Here is a 12,727-nt window from a genome sequence, read left to right as displayed (position 1 = left end):
AATATAATGAATATTATATTAATTATTTCACCGCTGTAGTTAACATAGGCGTAACTAGGGGGTTTTGGGTGGGCTTCAGCCCCCCCACAGAATTTTTGGGTAAATGTATGTGCATATAAACATATAAATATTAATTTTATTTTTCCTACAATATAACAAAATAAAATGTTTCATATAAAAAAAATAATCATTCAAATCAGTGTAAACACCAATAGGAACTAAATCAAATTAAAAAAAACTGCTATAAAACATTTTTAGGAATTTAGCCCCCCCTAACTTAAAGGACTAGTTACGCCTATGGTAGTTAACACAATACACATAATATCGTCAATATTTAAACGATGAATATTTGAGGAACAAGGTAATTTGTAATTTAAGTTTAAAAATTGAATATATAAGTTCTGCTAAGAGATAAAATCCAATGGTAACAGCTTGAAAAATGATAAATTCTTAAATTAAAGAGTCTCGTATAAAATTAACCCCAATGATTGTAAAACAAAATACAAAAAAATTTTACGGAGGGCAAAGACACGTACGGCACCGCGATAGTTGGTTGCGGGTGTATCACACAATTTATAGTGTGATACATTAACCCGCTCATCACGTTGTTGTTCTCAAGGAACATCGCCGCTGTATTCAGTGGGTGAGAGGAGCCCCTTTTGGACCCGTCACCCACTGATTTATTATTATTATTATTATTACTATTTATCATTAACAATTGTCATTAATGACTATATCCCACCGGAATCGTTATGTTCACCATACGGCGAAATTGGACGGCAACCGTACGACAGACCTCCGTGAACGTTACTTTGGACTGGCTAGTATATATATAAGTGAACCGCCTGATTTCAGTCACAAGGTAGAGCGATGGCATAACGTTCTGTTTATAGCCCAATCGACGACCGAATGTAATGACCGACGCCCGAGAAAGCCGCTAGACAGCGCTATGCGACCGATTTCAAAATAAATTAATATTACGTTACCGCCGTGACTCATTTGCCAGCCGAAACGTACAACAATAATATGTATACGTAATAGTAATTTATTATTGACTATCGACACTAACTTAGTTGGTGACGAATTTTACATTGTTATTATCTTTTAAATGATTATTACACTTATTTTCTTGTTTTTTTTTTTTCACTGTCCATTGCGCACATTTTTACATTAAATTATGTACCTAGTAGGTTTGTTTTTGTCTTGTCTATTATAAAACATTTAACAAATTTATTTAAACATATGTATGACTGCAGAAAAACAATGCATTATTAGTGGATAAAAATAAATAACTGATGTCGATAAGTCATATCCCTATATTATCTGTATAGGTATTGAAAAGTTGTGTATATGAAAGTATAAAGATATAAATTTATATTGTGAATTAAATACAACCAAAGGATCTCGGAAAAAATGTCAAAACATACAATTATAATAATTATAAAAAATAAATGACTGTTTCGTACCTACTAAATGATAAAAACCACCACAGCTGTATTTATACTACTTAGTAAAAAAAAAAAAATCGAGAATTATTATATAAGCCCCCTTTATTACATACTCATCCCTAATAGCTTTTACGTATATAATACGTGTATTTACTATTTAGTGACATCATAAAAGCTGACATTAGACGAACGTTCCGCTTGGCTGATTATTTTACTCAAACAAAAAAAATCTGTTCCAATTTCTCTTTAAATAAAACAAAATATTTTTTAATCCAAATGGATGATGAATATACTGTATATAATATATACTTTCGTCTATAATATTATTGCATAATGTATCTCAACATATTTATAAATCTTATAACTTACAACTTAAAATAAAATATTATCAACATTCAGTTTACAGTTAACAGATCACAAAATGCGTGTTAACAAATAACATTACTTAAACATATTTTCCATACAAATAGTCAACTTATATAATAATAAATCAATAGATAATATGTATGTAAAAAAATACAAAGATTAAAAAAATAAAACTTGCATTAATTAATTAATTAATTAATGTATACGTAGTAAACAAGAGTACAAGGCATTATAACTCAAAGTAGAAGTTTTGACACCGCCCATTTGTGTTATTTATAGATACACAGTCCTATTTAAATAACGTAAATTTAACCGATAATATATTTTCTTCAACACTCATTTCATTCTATAATTTTGTACTGATTTTATATTTTTGTTTATATAATTATTTAATTATTATTATATTTTTGAATTTTTGATCGTTTAGATGTTTGTTTGTTTGTTTTTTTTTTATGTGTCTACCATTACTTGTTTAAGCATACAAATGCTTAAATTAAAATACAAAGTAATTGGTAAAAACGAAACTAAAAAAGTGGACAAGTGGGTACTATACTCTGCTACTGGATTCAATCTAATAAATGTGCTACACATTTGACTTTAATGATATAATATTATTGTGTACGAAAAATAATTTTAAAAAGAATCTGTCAACCTAAATGACTAAGTATATTTCATGATATATATATAGTTATTAAAGTGATTTATTTTACTATTTTTTAAAGAAATATCGCATTTGTTATTTATCTATTAAAAATATTTAATTTTAATAATAATATATATTTAATATTTATGATGCCATATTATGTATGTTATTTAACCACCTAAAAAAAAGGTTTAATATGAACAATCTCCTATTACTATTAACTATTAATTAACTATAAAAATTAAATATTTTATTCGTAATTTTCTAATTTTCATGATATTGACGAAATTTGTTAAAATTCTAACTTAAAGCGATTGTAAATTTTTTGTGAAATTAAAATCGACTTTTTTGTAATTTTCAAGCTTTTTTTTAAATTAAAATATGTCTTGTCTAGTTAAGGCTGATACAAATATTTGGTAAAATACTAAACACCACAACATATACTTAATTCATATTTCGTATACTGTGTTAGTTGTTCTACGATTTATAGTATTTACTTATAAATTAAAAGTTAATAATATTAATAATATAGGGTAGTATAACATAATAATAATTAATAGTACCTATACATATGTGATATTTTTATCAACAAATTTTTAGACATACCGATACCGAACTAGTTAACAATAAAAAATATATTACCAAATTGAATAATGATATAAATAAATTATAATAAACACACTCCGTCATCACTCAGAATGATTTGTCATACAGTTCTATCATTGAATACGAATTTATTACATCCATTACAATAGCTTATTCATTGATGATGTGCAGTGTGCACTCATAACCAAATAACAAAGCGACTTTCCCTGTTTTTTTATTATTGAGGTTGTAGTAATTACACTATGACAAATTATATAATAAAAAAATTGTTATTCAGATGAATATATATATTATAATAATAAGGCATACCTAACCCTCAGATAAGTATTAAGTTTGTATAATGGTTTTGTTAATTTGTATAGAATATACCTATATTAACTATACAAATAGATAAATGGTTAACGACACAAATACTGCAGAATATATGAACCTAATATTATCAACAGTTAAAATACCTTTATTAAATTTAAATAATTTAATCGAAAAGATTGCAAATGAGAATAATATGTGTGACTGAGTGAATAATAAACTATACGCTATATATTAAATTACTCGAATATAGTTATTAAATAAAGTCTTTAGTCATAGCGTGAAAATTTCAACTAATTTGTATTTTATTTATTTTCTATACATTTCAATCTTCGTGATATGACTAAAGTTTTTACGAGGAAGAAAATTATTATGTTCGTACATTAATTTATTGTTCATATTATAAACTAAGTAATTTGTATACGTAATTATACATAATATTTTACTTCTAAAAAAAATGTGACTTACATTATTTTTACCGACGAAATTCGCATTGTTAATAAAAATATATCTTGAATACAACCCATTATATTATACGTGGCGGGGTCAGTGGTCAGTGCAGGGCATTTTCTATAACGTGCCCACCGGACGAGCATGCACACGGAGTATATAATATATTAAAGTAGGTACTGACTTATACGACGATAATATATTTAAATGTAAAACGGGTCTTTCCAAAAGTATATTGTACACAAAGGTATAAAATAATGCCGAGGTGTACTGCTAGCTGGAAACAATAATTAATTCCTCGACCGCTCACTATAATTTATCGGTAGGTACATAGACACATATCTAATCACTGAATACACCACACCATATCGTTTATTATTCTCACCATCCATAATAGGCATGCTGTCTTAACGGGGTATACTATCTATTCAATAAAATAAATAATCAATGGCGTCCACGTTATTTTTGATTATAGCATACTAATATACTATACATCATCACTTATTATATTCATCATAGCTGGCGAACGGAATCAAATCAAATGAAATAGGCTTTTAATAAAGATATATATTATTATCATTTACAACACCTACTACCTACACTGTATTATGTATATTTAAATCAATAAAAGTTAACAATTTGTACATACGCACAAATAGCACAAAATTGGTTGGAAGAGGGGGGCTTAAGTCTCCCATATTATTGATTGGAAAAACGTGTGTCGTAGTACCTAAAATATCCATTATTTACATGTTAATTGACCTATCTATTAATTAAGCTAGCAGAATAAAATAAACAGCTAACAAACACACATTTATCTCAATATCTGCGCAGCGGTAAAATGTCTGGTGATATTACTCTCTCGCCAAATATTTTTACAACAAGTACTGAATTTTCAGCTACCGATACATAATATAATAATTTTATATACCTTTATACAAACTTCATCCGGCTGATACTTACGTGCAAAACAAGCTAGCGTTCCGGGCTAGCCATTTTCAAGTTTGCCGAAATTGCGCGCGTGCATGACTAAAATTACTGGGTCACTTTTTCGTTCGATAGGATATACCTAGTTATTGGCCTCGCCACATTCGACGTTGAGAGGTTTTCCTAGTTTACCACACCCGACGAGTTTCTTTGGCAGATTTTTTTTTTTATATACATATAATAGAAAATATTGAAATGGTTTACATTTGTTTTTTGTAAGTACCTATAACAATGGACATCACGAAATAAGTTTTCTAAAATTCTAACCACATACAATTTTGTTATGACACTAAATGATTATGACGAGGATCAGCAGTTAAAACAGTTTTGTGTATACCGTAAAATATATTTTTAAGAAAAATGTTTATGTTTCGGAATAAAAGACTATTATATATTTATATGTGCTTTGTCAGAAAAAAAAGGCGGGTTCTGTTAGGTTGGTCTGCCAGAAGTAATATAGAAACACATTCAAGACTCATTTTGTAAAAATTGCATGACACTACAAATCAATAAAAATACATTTTCTCTATCTATTGTCAATTTAAATTTAAAAACGGTCTTAAACTTTGAGAGAGGTTTTTCTGGTAGCGAATTGGTTTGTAGTTTAAGAGCTCAAAAGTAGAAATTGAATATAGATTTAGAAATATAATATTAGTTTGATAGCCATTTTATATCATAATATATATATATTATTATTATTTATTATCAAATAGGAATATACTAATATTACTGTCCGTTTTAGGGGTATCCCTATACCCATTTGTTGGAGGAGAAAAGGGGATTTAAAGGTACAAACACAGTATGTGCATCATATTATAATTTTTTTTAATTACCTACTTATTATAAACAAATATTTATTTTTATAAGAATATTTTGAGAGGACTTTTACCCGTATATATTCTTTCCATCTTATTAACGCATAGGTAACAAAACAATTTTTTAGGTTCAGAATAATCTATTTTACATACTGTTGAGTGTTTATTTAATAATACATACTAAATAGTGAATTTATTTATTATCAAATTTAAAGGCAAGAATATTATTTAGTCACCCGTAGTCTTCTTTGATATTTTAATTTTAAAGCAACTATTATGAGTAAGTTGGTATTTTAAATTTAAAAATAAATTATAATTTTAAAATGCTCAAAACTTGTTTTTAAATTCAATAAAATCTTACTTAGAGCCCCAAATAATGTTCTTACCTTTAAATTTGATAAAAGGTCAAATTACTCTAAACATAAAATGTATTATGCTTTGTGGTTATGGAAAGATTATTTTATTTGCATATTATTAAAACAACATAGTATAATATAAATTTAACTTATAATTAGAAATTAGTTTGTAAATACATATAACTTACTATAATATAACTTTATTAATACGTAATAAGAGAAAGTTCAATTACAGAACAATAAACTATAAAAAAAAAAAAAAAAATAAGAAACATTTTAAAAAGTTACACGATATAACATGACTGTTCTTTTGCTCACCTTTGAAGATTCCCTGATTAAATTCCCTATATGTATCATGATGTTCTTTATTTTATTTTGCTTTATTTAATTAACCATAATACATACTAACAAAAACTATATTTTCGTAAATAATGCTTTATTCTTATACGTAAGTATTTCTTATACTTAACATTTCCACAGAAAATACTTAATGAATGATTACGTTCGGATATGATTTAATTAACCGCTGATCATTGGTAATTTTCAGATATTTTACACCGCGTAGCTGTATAGCTGTATAATGATGTGGAAAAAGGAAATGAATTTAAAGTTATTAATTCACAAGGTATGAAAGCTTTTACACTCCTTTATATTGTTCTGTAAGGAAACGGCTTAAATACATCCCATGCAATACCATAATCCTTATTACGTGAGTTCGTCACCCGAATTATTTTCTACTCGTGCTAAAAGACAGAGAATTGAATTTATACCGAATGAAAAAAAAAACGTTAGCATAAGCTTCTCTTAAGCTTTTTACATCGGTGGTGGTACTATATAGCATCGAAATTCTGTGTATTTTAGTAACACGAGGATTATGCCTTTGTACCTGTAAATTGTCAATACAAAAATATTTTAAATTTTAATTCTTTTGAAATCTGGGATTGTATAATAGGTGTATATTGAAAAGTACTAAGGGATATGAAAAAAAAGCTTTATTTTATCACTTGATTAAACACGATTACCCATTACAGCTTATAATGAAACGTATAATAATAATATTATATTATTATGCACTCATAATACTCAATATGCGTATAAAAACACAGTGAATTTTCATTATACATTCATTATACATAGACAGAATGTTGTATAATACATTTATAGAATGTTGTATAATATATTTACAGAATATTGTATAATATAACACTTTTGAGCAAATTGATTAAATTTTTACGAATTTGGGTATGGAAACATTGAGTTATGTACTTACTCATATTAATCGCCATATTTCATTAATAAGGTTTGATTTTTTAAATGTTTTCTAAAACTTCGTTATATTTTATTATTAATTGCTATGAGGTAGGTGGTTACTTAACTTGCTGGCCTTTATTTTAACTTTTAACTGGCATTTTTATTAGTTTTAATTATATATTTTTCTTCTTAGTTGTCATACCAATTATATTTATTGAAATACAAATTTAATACATTAGTATAAATGTTATTGTTATTATAATAATGCATAATTCAATATCACCGCACAGGAGAATAAACTGCATAGCAAATAATAATAATAACAACATAATATCAAAACGTTTCAAGTTTTTTATAAGTAATTTTTTTTTAACTACGACAAAATAACTAAAATCGTTAGAATAAAAATCACTTTTCGTTGAATCATTATTTTTGTCAACATTTTAAGTTTAAATACCTATAACCCATTATGAAAATATAAAAATAAATATATATGTATAATATTATAAGTTACAACACAAACATTTTGTACTTTTTTTTTTTTTAATAGCCAATAGATGTATATTAAATTGTATTTATAAGTATGTACGTTATATCTATGTATGATCTGCAGACTACAACGTTTAATTCTATAATGGAATTGATTAATATTAATTAAATTCCAGTTAGCTATTTCTTTAAACTGCTTATTTTTAACCCAATCGGCATCTGCATTTCATTCGTTGAGGTTAATTTAATTTTTAAACATGTTCTTATCATCTGCTTACAGCGCGTATTTAAGTAAATATAAATAATTACATACTTGATAGTTGTTTTGTAATTATTATTATAACGCTATTACAAAAGTCGGAAAGTATAAAATATGATATATACAGCAGTATCATACGTCTTATACTTTATCAACCAACGAATTGGAGTTGAATTGGTTTATCATTATTATATAAAAAATCAAACATCAGATAATGTAATCTTCTGCGAAATATTACGCGAAAATATACCTATAGATACAAGTCGATTCTTTTAGTAGTGAATACTCATTATTTTGAAAAATATTAACTTTTAAGACATTGTCTTTTAAACCAATTTAAAACATACGTAATTTTAGTTTTATTATTATTTTTGTTACTCTTATATTTATGACGTACACAATATTCCAACTTTTGATTAATACATGTCAATATATATTTCTAATTTCATAATCTGATAAATAACGTTGATGTATTAATGTAAAATATTTAATGAGTATTATTTTTATTTATCATCATTAAAAAGTATGTGTCAAAAAAATACTCCGTACACTCCACAAAATTTATAATGAGCTACCTGCTGTACTCTACTTCCCTACTTCTTAATCATTAAATGCATATAAATAAGAATTTATTAAATTAAAAACTTATAAAATAAAGTTATTACTTCTCCAATTAGTAAGCGCTCACTATTAAATAGATAAACTCATGTTTCATATTATATACCTGCATGAAATTATTAAATCATAAAATATTATTACATGCACATTGCACAATACATTATTCTTCATTAGTCATACTCGTATAATAAAATCATGTGCTACGCTGAACCATGTTCATCGCATTGCCCACCCATTTCATGTTATATAAGTTATAAACTTATATGTAGAATTCAAACCAATACAGCAATACCAACCAATATTTAGTAAGTAATTTAAAACTCACCCTTTCACCCGTGTAATGTTAATAAACTGTGAAGTGAATAAACTTTAGGTACAGCACATCCCAGTTTCACCAAAACGTAAGAAATAATATCGACATTTTATTTTTGATTTGTTACAATTTACATGTCGTACAAGCCACTGCTGTGAACTTATAAAGTTTTTTAAGTTAGATCTTATAAAATACGCTTATTTTTTTTTTTAAATTAAAAAATGCTCAAAAATATAATATATTATTTTTAATATTTTTTCGTTGTAGGATAAAATTAAATGTTGATTGAACTATTGTCTATTTTTAATGTATGTATATTATAGGCACTTTTTATGTTTTAGTCCTAATTAAGTAAATTGCATACGGATTTAATTATTATCATTATTATTATTATTACAATGGATTAAAAATATTATTGAAGTCATTGAATAATATTAAAGAATTTATTTTATATTCATAAACAATTTATGAAGATTTTCATTCTTTCACTTTTTTAATAATCTTTTTTAACTTTTGTTTTGTCAAAAATACAAAATTAAACTTCTATCTTCTTCCTTGTATAACACTATATTAATATTTCATTGAATATTAACCCACAAAATATATCTCAAACATTAACATAAGAATCGGGTAACCATGCGTATGTTGCAATTTATGGCTTACACATAATACAAGCTAGCTTAGGTACGTCGTAATATATCTTTAAACAGGAAATTCAGATTTAAACTTCAGTTATCCGTCCTTCTTCGCCGTTACATTTTGAGACATCTTTAATATCTACGCGAAACAGCGTTGACTTAATGAGTTTATTTTCATTAGAATAATTTAGAAATATAATATTAATTTTATACATATTGTTACGTGGTATATAACAATTAAAACGTTGTCTATCTCTGATACGCTGTATCTGTGATTTATTTAAGAATATTAGACAAGACACTTATAGTTATACATTATACCCACTACAATTTAACGCATATTGAAATAAAATGTTAATTTAATATATTTTACAATACCGATGACTTGGTAGCAACAAACGAAGTAGGTGATGAAACGAGATTACTTCGGCACACGAATATGTAGCTAAATGAAGAATTAAAATATTGTTATGTAACCGAAAAATAGTAATAAAAGATGTAAATGACAAGGACTATCAACGGGAAGACGCCTAGGGTATAAACTATAGACAGAGATGGATAGACATATAGTTAAATCAGACCTCGGTAAAAAATGTGCACCAAGATCAAATTTAAAAGAGAGTGTAGAATGTAGATAAAGATAGATGGAATCAAATAGTAGAAACAGCGAAGGACCTAAACAGGCTATAAAAGCTGAAAAAAAACTAAAATATAGTTAAACGTGTATAGTGAGACTTAGTGATAATACAAAATAAATGTAGGAATGTATGATTCTGGATATAAAATTGGATCTAGTTTATACTTTAGGGAAATCAAACATAAAAATTCCCAATACTGATTCTAATAACTGATAAAAACAAACAAAAATTTAGAAAAAAAGTGAATTTTACAAGAATTTTACGTAAATCCAATTTCCAATAAAATCGAATTTGTTTTTGATGTAACTAAAACGAATAACCGTAGATAATTGAAATTTTCACCAAATATTTATATTTTCATTTTTTATTGACAATAAAATATATTATATTAGTATACAATATTATTATAATAAAACAATTTTTTTATGACAATAATAGCTATGGGTACCAATTAAAATGTTTAAAAAATATACCTTACACCGGTATTTTTATATTTGTTTTTTAAATTAATTCGTTTGACGTAAAGTAAACCATTAATAATTTAATTAAATTAACTTATAGTTAATATATAACTTCATAACTAGAAATTTACCTATAAAATAATAATTAAATAATTATAATATAATATGTACAACGTTTAAGTGTTAAACAGTAATCATAATTTATAGCTGAAATATGCAGAATACCATGACAGCACCTAAAAAAATAGCATCCTAAATTTAACTAAATCCACATATTTATTAACACCTTTTTATGTATTTTTTTTTTTTTTTTAATACTGTTCCAGTAAAGCACTCTCTCATTTATGATATAAATAAATTAAAATAAATATCTTTATAGTTGATAATATTTTATTCCAAGTTTTGTAAGTAATGTAAATATTTCTTGGTCTTTCTAATTATTTTTTGGCTTCATTTTATTATACGTATCCAAAATGTAATAATAAAAATTATTATATAAAGTTTGAAAAATAATGAAAGTTTGGTAACAAGGAATACAATAAATGGCAATTTTGATTGATACAAGAAACCATAAAAGTATGGAAAATCAATTAATTTGATAGGTTTTCAGAAACTTATTATAATTGTTATTTATAATTTTAAATAAATATAAAATATTAGTATTGTTACAATAAAAAGCGTCTTACCGTGTGTATCTCAGTGAAATTTTCCAATACCTGACAAAACATAAAAAATAATTTTTTGTTTAGGTCAACTTCAAAATTATATACACTTTAATAATAATTTTTGATCTTATCTTAATAAAGTAATAATTTCCAAAAATCATATTTCTAAAACATTAATATATAAATAAAAAAATATATATTTTTATTTTAACATTCAATAAATAACAAATATTTTTTCAAATATTTTAAATAACAGACTTATTTTTAGATATAACTTCCTTATTGTTAGTAAAATTTATAGTGTACTAAACTAAAACTCTTTCTACTTTTATACCTACCAACGTTAGTTACGAGTATCATGCATTAATATGTTACATAGAGGAACCTCTCGATTACCATATAATTTAATTAATTAATTTAAAAAGGTAATTTATTAATAAATTTAAGATGCTTAAAATACCCAATTAACTATAAAAAAAGTTCCTACTTCCTAACCTCTTGATTAAAATATGAATTTTATTGATTGCTGACTAAAATAAATTGGTTTCCACAAATGCGATCTCGGAGAAAAACTAATTTAGAAATTTAGACTTTTCGAATAATTTCTGCTGCTTCGTTGTTAGTTTCTTGAATAATTAACTAATATTCACCAAAATACCGAGAACTGTGCTGTACATACTGTACACTGTACAGTTATGCATAATAATATAGAATTTACGTTTTCTGTGTATTATATATTGACTGTTGATATAGTTTTATTCCAAATGTCATTACTCATTATATATTTTTATTACCTTAACAGTAAAAATTATAATGCTTCTGTAGTATTGCATTGATTATTGATTTGTAGTTTTTAAACTAACACAATGGGAGATTATTTTTGAGGTAAAACCATTCAAATATCTATCGATACCATCGATAAGTATTTTTCACCTATTGAGGTATTGCTCTGTGGTGTCATCGAGATCATACAGATGCATTTTTCGTTCACGCCCCACGGACTGTTTTCGTCCTCAAAAATAGCTGGAATTACTACGCACAGCGAACTGATCTTTATTGTATAATTGTCGACTCTAATAATATCTAAACATCTGTTCAAAAAACTCTTTGGATTCAAATTTTTATAGCAAGTAACAAGTATTAAATGTAGATACAGCCGTAAATTAAATTCTGGAACTTTAGTAGTACACGCACCGAGACATGTAAATTCATATCATACAATTTATCAAAATCGCTCTCAACCTACCTAATATATATATATATTATATATATATAATTATTATTTTATAAAAAAAAAAAAAAATTCAACAATGATACGTGAAATCGGTTTAACGGAAATTTATTTGTAAGGAAAATAGTATATAATATTTTTGTAAAAACCTACGTATAATTTGAATATTGAACGCATATACGTA

The sequence above is a fragment of the Rhopalosiphum padi genome, chromosome 1 (assembly GCF_020882245.1).
Source record: "Rhopalosiphum padi isolate XX-2018 chromosome 1, ASM2088224v1, whole genome shotgun sequence".
Lineage (NCBI taxonomy): Eukaryota > Metazoa > Arthropoda > Insecta > Hemiptera > Aphididae > Rhopalosiphum > Rhopalosiphum padi.
Note: the sequence above shows the minus strand (reverse complement) of the source record.